This window comes from Hirundo rustica, chromosome W (assembly GCF_015227805.2).
Source record: "Hirundo rustica isolate bHirRus1 chromosome W, bHirRus1.pri.v3, whole genome shotgun sequence".
Classification (NCBI taxonomy): domain Eukaryota; kingdom Metazoa; phylum Chordata; class Aves; order Passeriformes; family Hirundinidae; genus Hirundo; species Hirundo rustica.
This window is the reverse complement of record NC_053487.1, coordinates 17066592-17076600: the sequence shown is the minus strand read 5'-3', so window position 1 is coordinate 17076600 and position 10009 is coordinate 17066592. Positions and strand designations below refer to the sequence as shown.

The 10009-nt window shown below is 47.6% G+C and overlaps 1 long non-coding RNA gene across 3 annotated transcripts; it reads left to right on the top strand.

The window, feature by feature from the left end:
• Positions 1-3707: 3707 nt before the first annotated feature.
• LOC120764879 (uncharacterized) lies at positions 3708-9776 on the top strand. 3 transcript variants are annotated; one of them, XR_005704315.2, is made up of 3 exons: positions 3708-3845; positions 4676-4804; positions 4907-9776. It is a non-coding gene; the product is annotated as an uncharacterized LOC120764879 (long non-coding RNA). The 3 variants fall into 3 exon arrangements; XR_005704314.2 differs by having other exon boundaries at positions 3711-3845; positions 3959-4804; XR_005704313.2 differs by having other exon boundaries at positions 3716-3845; positions 4649-4804.
• Positions 9777-10009: the final 233 nt, after the last annotated feature.

Genomic DNA, 10009 nt, shown 5'->3' with positions numbered 1-10009 from the left:
AAGGGATTGAAGGAAGGAGGGTAGGGGGATGGAGAGGACTGTGCCATGCGGTCTTCTCCATCTTGGGGATAGGGGGTAGGGGAGCTATTTTGTGGTGTGGAATCCTCAGCTAAACTAAATCGAACTCGGGGTTTGTTAACTGGGGAAAATGGGGAAGGGTGGAATTCTCAAGCAGCCCAGCCAGGGCTGCCCGAGAAGCCCTGAGCAGTCTGGCTAGGACTGCCCGGGCGGGGGGATCGGGGATTCCTAAGGGGGCCTGAGCCAGCAGGCTGAACTCCTGCTACTCCCTTAAGGACTCCCTTCTGGGGACGAGGAGAAAGGGCAGGGGGACAAGGAGAACAGGGGGCAGTTGGTCTTGGGTCTGGGTGCTTCTGCACCTTCCTATTCATTTTTGTAACAGCAGCTGAAAGCTGCGAAGCCAAATTAAGAAATTTTGAGGCATGTTTGTCCCCTGAGAGAGCCAAATTATTAATTTTATTAATCACAGCTTGCCAAAATTTGGAGCTGTAAATTTGCTCCGGGGATGTGTGAGGGAAGTGCAGGAACACCCACCTGACAAACCTTTTGAGCTCGCCCTTTGAAATTTTTAACTGGGCGAGCTCAACAACAGAATTAAAACTATAATACAATCCTTTCTGAGCGGCTGAGAGGTTACCACCCATGTCTCTCCCAATTAGTTTCTGCCGCTCACCGATTAACACCCAGGCAAAATCAAAATTTAACGAAAGACAAAAGCGGAATAAACCTCCTAAAACCGGGTAATTTTTTCCCAAAACCAGTCCCGGGGTGCCGCGATGAATTAAAATGCAGTGTCCTAAAACTCTCGGGAATCGCCGCCCGCCCGACTACTGCTTTTAACTTAAAATTTAAAAACGAAAGAGAAAGTAAAAGAGTTCCGAGGAAAGTTTTCCACGGGGGAATGGGGAAAACCGCCACCCCCCCGAGCCGCGCGGCTTGGGATCCCCCCCATTCCTGGGGGATCCCTTTCCGAAATAGGGTCTTCTTCCCAAAGCACCCTTCCCAAAAAGTAAGTGCCCTCACGAAGAGAAACTTACCCCCTCCTGAAACAAGACGAAACCTGGGGTTGTTGGTATCAGCTGCCTGAAGTGGACCCGGTGGGTGCTCCGGGTTGACCACTTCGCCCCCTGGAGCGTGGTGAGATCTGCTCCAGCAGAGGTAGCGGAGCGTCCAAGGATTTCTTCGGCTGATTCGACACAGCCAAATCCATGCCGGGTGGTCCACCTCGTGTCCTGAGGGTGGGGGCCCCGCGCTGGACTCCAGACCGCTGTCAAAGTTTCCAATTCGCGCTGACCCGCGCGACCACAGGCTAGCTTAGTCTCACTGTGGGAACGTGGTAAATTCGGAGCGGCGGACAAAGCGCGCCGCTTCCTCCCTGTGGGAACTTGAATCCCACCGTCAGCGACGGGTACGTAGATGACGTCAGCGACCTCGGCAGCTGAGAGAAAGGCGGACTCTCCCGAGCAGGATGTAACGTAGGTTTATTGAGGCAGAGGGATGTGGGGCTCTGCACGCTGCACCTGCTGCCCAGGAGAGACCCTGGGGCCAGGCGTGCGGCAGGTTTTAAGGGGGGGTGGAAACGGGGGTGGCGACAACCAATCAGCCAGTCACAGGAATCGGGGGGTTTAACCGGGGGTGTGAACCATCGAACTGGGGACCAACCACAAAATGATGGGAGGGGGTCTCCCGGGCCCCAGCCTATCACTCGACACCCCTCCCGGAGTTTTCTAGAAGCCAGGGATGGGTCTCTGGGTGACAGACAGAGCGACCACGAGGAGAGAGGGGGGGAGGTTGACAGTGACAGGTGCAGGGAAGGGATGAATGACAGAAAATGTTTGGTTTTACAGTAGACAAAACAACCAATGCAGAAGGGAAAACCAATGCAGAACACAGGGGTATACAGTGGACTCAACCATTGTAAAAATAACTGAAACATCTTACAAAAATAACTTAATAACTTAATAAAAACAATTCTCACACCACCACACTTGATGTCTGTCAGCACGTCTCGAGGAAAAAACCTGGCTTGACGAGCTGCACTGTCAAGTGGTGGATCACCGGCCAATTGTGCAACTGTGAAGCCTGCATTTGCCCCTCCTTGGTATTTGATTCTGTAATCGTTTAGAATTTTTCTCCATTTTGCTTCCCAGAGGATGAATTGTGAGTCACTCAGGATCATGGATGCAAGGGATCGGAGGTCATATGTTGTTAAATCATAAATATTAAATGTCCCTTTTAAAAGTTGTTTGAAGTATGGAGACCCCAATCCATTATCACGAACGGCTTTCATCAGATCCCTGACGACTTCACGATCCAATCTCTCCCATCTTGGGTTTGCATCCTGTGCATCATATGTCACTGGCATAGCCATGCCCTTTGGACCCATTGAAAGTGTATCCCCTTTCAATGTAAATTTCTTAATGTCTGTCCAGTCTGTTGGACAAAATTCTGGCTTGGCAGAAGCCTGTGTGGTGTCTGCCTCTGAAATTGTTTCCTTTGTTTTTTCTTTTGCTGTTGCTTCATCTTTCTCAGGACCCACTTGTTTTGGAGGTTTCACTTCCTCGGGTTTTGTTTCTTTCTCTTTCTCTTTCTCTTTCTCTTTCTCTTTCTCGTTCTCTTTCTCTTTCTCTTTCTCTTTCTCTTTCTCTTTCTCTTTCTCTTTCTCTTTCTCTTTTTCTCTCTCGCTGAACAGGAATCAGAGTTTGCTGAGCATCCTCAAATTTTTCTGCAACATCCTTTCCTTGGAAGAAAAATCTGAGAGAAAGAAGACGTGGGGTCGTGGCGAAATTCTGTTTCAGTGAACCTTCAAAAAACTTGTTCATAAAGTCCTCAGATAACAAAAATGATGAAGCTTGTCGTGTAAACTCAAGTGCCTTTACTCTCCTGGCAGGAATCCCTTCTGATGCTGTGATTCTGATTATATCTTCATCTGTAATTGACATCTCCTGGTCCTCATCCACAACGTCCTCATCCCTCATCCTCGGCAAAGGTTCTCTCAGTTTTTGTTTGAATTGCTGTTCTGAAGAAGTTGATTTTTTGTATGAAATTGGAAAAAAACGATGCAATGTGGGTGTGTTCTCCCAAATCGAAGCCTCGGTGGATGCAGCTGATGATCTCCATGCTCACTGCCTCTCTGCCCCGCCCCTTGGGCTCGGAGTTCTCAAATATCTTTTAAGTTCTGGAAAAGCCTGTAAAATCTGAGATATTTTCTGACGCGTTCCTGTCTGCAACATCTCTGCAGCTGCCTCCGCTTCTCCATAAGCAGGAGATTCAGGAACTGGCAAGCTGCCAGTGGGCGGGGTCGGGATTTGCAGCTCCTGCTGTCTGGAAGTGGTACCTTCGAGACTCTCCCCGCCTCGGCCACACCCCATCCCAGCCCGCTCCGTCACCGCCCATCCCGCCCCTGCCAGCCCCGGCCCGGCGGTATCCGACGGGGTACCCCGTCCTGTCTGACGCTCAAGGCCCGCCCCGTCTCCTTCGTCATCGGAATCAGCCCCCTCCCGAATAGAAACGCGCCCGGGGCTTCTCCCTGCCCCTACCGCGCATGCGCTTGGACCGGCCGCTGAGCCTTCTGGGGTTTGTAGTTCTCGGCTCGATACTTCCGCTTTCGGCACTTCCCTCCCGGCGCTCCGTGACGCGATATTTTGAGCTGTGTCGCTTCCCGTAGCTTGTGTCATCAGCACGCGCCAAGCCGCCTGCCCGGTTCTCGTCCCCCCAGCCCCAGAATCTCTGCCCACGGACTCCATTTCGTCGCGATCCGCGTCTGTATCTCCGGACGCACCCTCCGATCGCGCCCCGTCGCGTCCCGCCGCATTTCGACGCGATAGGTTAGATTCCGTCCCTCGCGCAGTCTCTGTCCCCCGCGCAGGCTCGCCCCCCCGCTGCTCCAACGGTGCCTGACCCGCCTCTTTCCCCCCCCGTCCTCTCCACCCGCAACCAGTTTTTCCACGGGAAGGGAAAGGAGCAACGGCGACTGAGGAGTGTGTCGGCGCGGGGACCCTGGAGGCGTGAAGGGGCTCCTTTGTGGGCTTCTTCTCGCCCCCCCCCATTTATATGAGGGGTTTGTTCTGGGACTGCTTCAAAGAAAAGCATGTCAAATTCCTCCTGTTCTCTTGGATGTATTAAAAGTTTGGGTTTTCCCGGTACTAATTTTGGGGTTTCTGACGAGGCTTCTGTTGGACCTTGAGATACCTGTGTTCTTCCCCCTCGCCTTCCCATTCCCGTGGGGGAGGTATCGACCTTGGAGTTAGCATGGCTCTCTGTCCTGGCTCTGTGCTATACTCTCTTTGTTTGCCTGGCTGCTGTCCAAACTTGCAGTTCTCTCTGCTATATTCTGTTATAACTTCTAACATAATTCTCCCCACTGATAAAAGCTTTGCGGGTATTTTTTGCTTTCGTGTGGCTTTATCATAAAGATTTCTGTTTACTTCTTGCCAAAAACCTGGCTCAAAAAGAGACTGGGTCTCACATTGTGAATAATTACATTTGACCCATAACATCAGGGCTTCGAGCTCTTTATCTTTCAGCGCTGCATTATATTTTGATATCAATTCTTTTATATTTTCTAATATTATTGTTCTCTCTTGGGAACTAGTTCCCCCCATCGCGCGGTGTGTTCTGAATTTCACAGATCTTACCAAAGTGAAACTTTCCCCAGCTGTGGTCCGATTCGTCTCAGAGGTGTCCCGATCTCCGTCCAGCAGATCTCAGAGTGACGGGTTCCTAGGCCCAGTGGAAAACCGTCGTCTGGAACGAACTGGAGTGAGCTGGTGTTCTGGCCAGACAGGTGATTCTTCTCCGGAGTTGTTGGCTTGGCTGCTTGATGTTGTGGGAGCTTTTTGATGTTTCTGCAGAGGTTGCTGTGACCCTTTTCGGCGCTCTTTTTCAGGAATGCCAGCCAGGAAAGTCAGATGTCGTGCACCCAGACATGCCAGGTGTTTCTGCACACTCAGGGACGGTAGATGTTTCTTCTCACTGAGGGACGCCAGATGTTTCTGTCCAGTCAGGGACGCCAGTTGTCGGGGGCTTTCCCCGGCATTCAGGTGGTTTCAGGGTCCTTTGCTCCCCTGCGCAGCTCTGAGCCAAGCCGAAGGAAGAGACGGAGTTCTCAGGTTTAGATTTTCAAGTGTTGTATAATTTGTTTATTGTTTCTTATCTTACAATTTTCTCGGAGTCCGACAAGATGTTCGCAGATGCATGGACTCCTCACGTCTCCCCCCGAGCTGGGTTGTCCTTATCTTTTATACTAATTGCTACGTATTTCTTGTTTACTATTTCTTACCAATGTCTATCACTATTACTGAAAAGGTCATCTTTACTTTGACCCAATCCTCACTAACTACTTTGTGCCACGTCACTGCAGCAATGGAGAGAGGGAAGGAGAAGGAGAAGAAGAAGGAGACAGCGCCCCAGATTCTCCATCTTGTCCCCATTCACTTCAAAGCTAGGAACCTAAAATTACGATTTTCTCACCCTGTGATAAGCTAAACTACTATTTTTTCACATTCTTGCGGCCTGTAAACCTTCTCTTAGTATAGGAAGTTTTTCCCAAGGACTGAAATAAAAGCCAGTACCTCTCTGAGCTCTGGGCTGGGGTCCCAGACCCCCCTGCCAAGGTCCATGACCCTCCAGGGCAACCAAAGGAATACCCCGGACTCCAACATCAAGGCAGGAAGAAATGTAAATTCAGAGACAGGAGAGCAATTGAAGAAACAAAATGAAAAAAAAGAGAAAAGGAAAAAGGATAAATTTCAAAACCATGCGAAATCAATGATAGTGAATGGGATGACAAGAAGTGCAGGGAAATGGAGCAAAGCTTGCAAGTTTAATCCTCATTGAAATTGCAAGAATTCATTCCCTTTGCTGAAAGTAAGGCTTTCCTTTCACCAAAGGGAATGAAATCAGGAACTCACAGAACCAAGTCTACCAAATGCTCTGGAAAGGTGATATGATCAAAAAAGTGTGGAATGAAAAAAACTCCAGAAATTATGGAAATGGAGGGATCAGAGCCAAGAGGACTGAGATGAAATGAGGGCCATTGAAAAAGTCCATAGCTTGCTCAAATTACTCCAAATCCAATCCTTAAAGGCAGGAAGAAATGTAAATTCAGAGAAAGTAGAGCAACTGAAGAAACAAAATGTGAAAAAAAAAAAAAGGAAAAATTTCAAAACGATGTGAAAACAATGATAGTGAAAGGGATGACAAGAAGTGCAGGGAAAAAAAGCAATGCTTGCAAGTTTAATCCTCATTGAAATAGCACTATTACATTCCCTTTGGTGAAAGTAAGGCTTTCCTTTCACCAAAGGGAATGAAATCAGGAACTCACAGATCCAAGTCTAACAAATGCTCTGGAAAGGAGATATGATCAAAAAGAGTGGAATGAAAAAACTGCAGAAATTTTGGAAATGGAGGGATCAGAGCCAAGACAACTGAGATGAAATGAGGGCCATTTAAAAAGAGCATAACTTGCTCAAATTACTCCAATTCCTGCCCTTAAAGGCGGGAAGAAATGTAAAATCAGAGACAGGAGAGCAATTGAAGAAGCAAAATGAAAAAAAGAAAAAGGGAAAAAGGAAAAATTTCAAAACCATGTGAAAACAATGATAGCGAATGGGATGACAAGAAGTGCATGGAAAAAAAGCAATTCTTGCAAGTTTATTCCTCATCGAAATTGCAAGAATTCACTCCCTTTGCTGAAAGAAAGGCTTTCCTTTCATGAAAGGGAATGAAATCTGGAACTCACAGAACCAAGTCTAACAAATGCTCTGGAAAGGAGATATGATCAAAAAGAAATTAATGGGAAAACATCCAGAATTCATGGAAATGGAGGGATCAGAGCCAAGAGGACTGATGAAATGAGGGCCAGTGAAAAAGACCATAACTTGCTCAAATTACTCCAAATCCAATCCTTAAAGGCGGCAGGAAATGTAAATTCAGAGACAGGAGGGCAATTGAATAAACAAAATGAAAAAAAAGAAAAAAGGGAAAGGGAAAAATTTTAAAACCATTTGAAAACAATGATAGTGTATGGGATGACAAGAATGCAGGGAGATGGAGCATTTCTTGCCAGTTTAATCCGCACTGAAATTGAAAGGTTACTATCCTTTTGGTGAAAGTAAGGCTTTCCTTTCTCCAAAGGGAATAAAATCTGGAACTCACAGATCCAAGTCTAACAAAGGCTCTGGAAAGGAGATATGATCAAAAAGAGTGGAATGGAAAAATTTCCAGAAATTTTGGAAATGGAGGTATCACAGCCTAAGAGGTCTCAGATGAAATGAGGGCCAGTGAAAAAGACCATAACTTGCTCAAATTACTCATAATTCCAATCCTTAAACACGGGAAGAAATGTAAATTGATAGACAAAGTACGAATATGACGAAACAAAATGTGAAAAAAAAAAAAAGGAAAAATTTCAAAACCATGTGAAAACAGTGATAGTGAATGGGATGACAAGAAGTGCAGGGAAATGGAGCAAAGCTTGCCAGTTTAATCATCATTGAAATTGCAAGACTTCATTCCCTTTGCTGGAAGTAAGGCTTTCCTTTAATGAAAGGGAATGAAATCTTGAACTCTCAGAACCAAGTCTACCAAATGCTCTGGAAGGGAGATATGATCAAAAGGAGTTGTAGTGGTGTGAGAGTTGTTTCATTAATTTATTAAGTTATTTTTGCAAGGTTTTTGAGGTATTTTTCTAATGGTTTAGTCCACTGTACCCCCCTGTGTTTTGGAATAGTTTTCCCCTTACGAGTTAGGTATTTAAGCAGACGTTTTCTTTCAGTCATTCCTTCCCTGCACCTGTCCCTCTCAGTTCCCCCCCTCTCCTCGTGGTCGCCCTGTCTGTCACTTTTGAGACCGTTCCCTGGATTCTGGAAAGATCCAGGAGAGGTGTCGAGTGGTAGGCTGGTGCCCGGGAAATCCTCTCCTACCCTCCTGTGATTTGTAAATGGTTCAAAAGTTGACACCCCTGTTTCCACCCCTGTGTTCCCTGGTTGGCTGACCTGTTGTCAGCCCTCCCCCGTTTATAAGTAGCTGTCAAGCTTTGATCTCTGCTCTCTCTGGGCAGCAGTGGTCTGAGGCGGAGCTCTTTGCCAGACTCCCTTTTATAAACTACCTTCTACCCTGCCTAAAGAGAGACAACTCTTTTTCTCTCGCCGCCGTCGCAACTCCATCAGGTCCACTCGTGGTGTGGGGAACCAAGAACCTACCTGGAGGAGGTTATCGCCCTACCTGTAACCCCGACCGAAGCTCATAGTAGCAGTGCAGAACTGAGCTAGCCTGCACGCCTGCCAGGCATGAGAGGACACTGCTATACGGAGTGGTGCCCGAACAAGGGGCACTCCAAGCCAGCAGAGCAGCTTGGACCCACGCGGGACCAGACCCACAGCGACAGTATTGGCGCCCACCGCACGGTCCCCTAGACAGAGTGGACCGCTTGGCACGGATTGGGGCTTCGAAGAGCCCGAAGCAGTCCTTGGACATCGTGCTACCTCTGGTAAGAGCAGTTTCTGTAGAAACTTGCTCCCAGGGGAAGAAGAAGGCAGCTCTGGAGCACCCCCAGAGTCTTCTTCGGCGACAGACTGACATCTCAAGGCTTTCCAAGTTCCACGGAAGGGGTGAATATTGCAAGCGGCACTTGCTTTTGGTGGGCTTCCCCCAGGGGGGGAGACCCAATTTGGAGGAGTAATCCTCAGGAATCCTGATAAAGGATTTTGGCTGCGCAGCCTGGAGGCTTGGGGTTTGCCCCAGCTCTCTGTTGGAAACCTTCCGCAGAACCGTCTTTAGTTAATTTTTGTTATTTAATCTTTTAGTTCGGTGCGAATCGGATTCACACGGTGGCTGTTTTCCGGGTTTTTGTAGCCACCTGCTTGCCTTTGTGGTTCCCCCGAGTGGGCGGAGAAGAGACCGTGTCTCGGTTTTAGGGAGAAAAAACCACAGTTAAGTTTTATTTTCGGTTTCAGTTTGCCTGGCTGTTAGTTTGGGAACGACATATATCGGGATAGATGGGTGTAAAACTCTCTGTCGTTCAAAAGAGTGTGTATTATACTTTAATTTCAGTTGCACAGAGTGCTGAGTTAAAAGTTTCAAAAAGTGATTTAAAACATTTTGTTCCTTGGCTCTATTCGCATTTTCCGCGGGTGTCCCCCGACCAGATCGTCAGCGCCGAGTTTTGGGGTGCTGTGAGAAGGAAAATGACTCAATTAGCTGCGTCGGGAGACAGAGACATTTTAAAATATTTTAATTTGGCAGCGCAGCTGTATTCGGCAGTAAGGTCTCAGAAAGGAATGCAAAAACCTCCAGAATGCGAAAAGCCATCCCCCAGTTCCTCTGTCCCTCTGCCCCAAACCCCTTATCCCCGGAAAAGTACTCTGAAAGAAGCGGCAGGAGATCTGCCTGCTAGCTCAGGTTTCCTCAGAATTTTCCGATCCCTAAGCCCACGCAGCCAGCAAGATCTGCGCGGTTCACGTGGCTCTCACCAAGCTGCGTGGGACCTTTCAGGCAGCTCTGGCCAGGCTGCCTGAAAGCCCTTCCCGTTCCCGCGTTTCCCAGTGACTTATTAAAGAAATATGGGTATAGATCTAGTATTGATACCCAACTGTGACGGACAAAAACTCTCTAACAGTTTAAAGTTAGAAAGTGTATGTTTATTACGGCCGGGCAGCACGCAGGATATTTCCCTAATTCGCACTGCGAAATTCACAGGTAATTACAAAGTCTTTTATTTACAAAAGTGTTGAATATCCAAAATACAAATGCATATTCATACCCGTGTCGCCTCCCATTCCTCGCTTCGTATGCTAATTGGCAAAAAGGCTATTAAGCATGCGTACTTTTGTTTCTTAAAATGAGTCGGGGGTCTATTTTGGGGAGGGGTCACCCAAAATGAGGAAGTAAGATGAGTCTTCCTCGTCCTGACCTTTCTACCTTTTCAATGCATTCATGAGAAATGATTTCTTGGTAGAACTTACAGTTTCCTGTGTTCAATGGGTCCTTT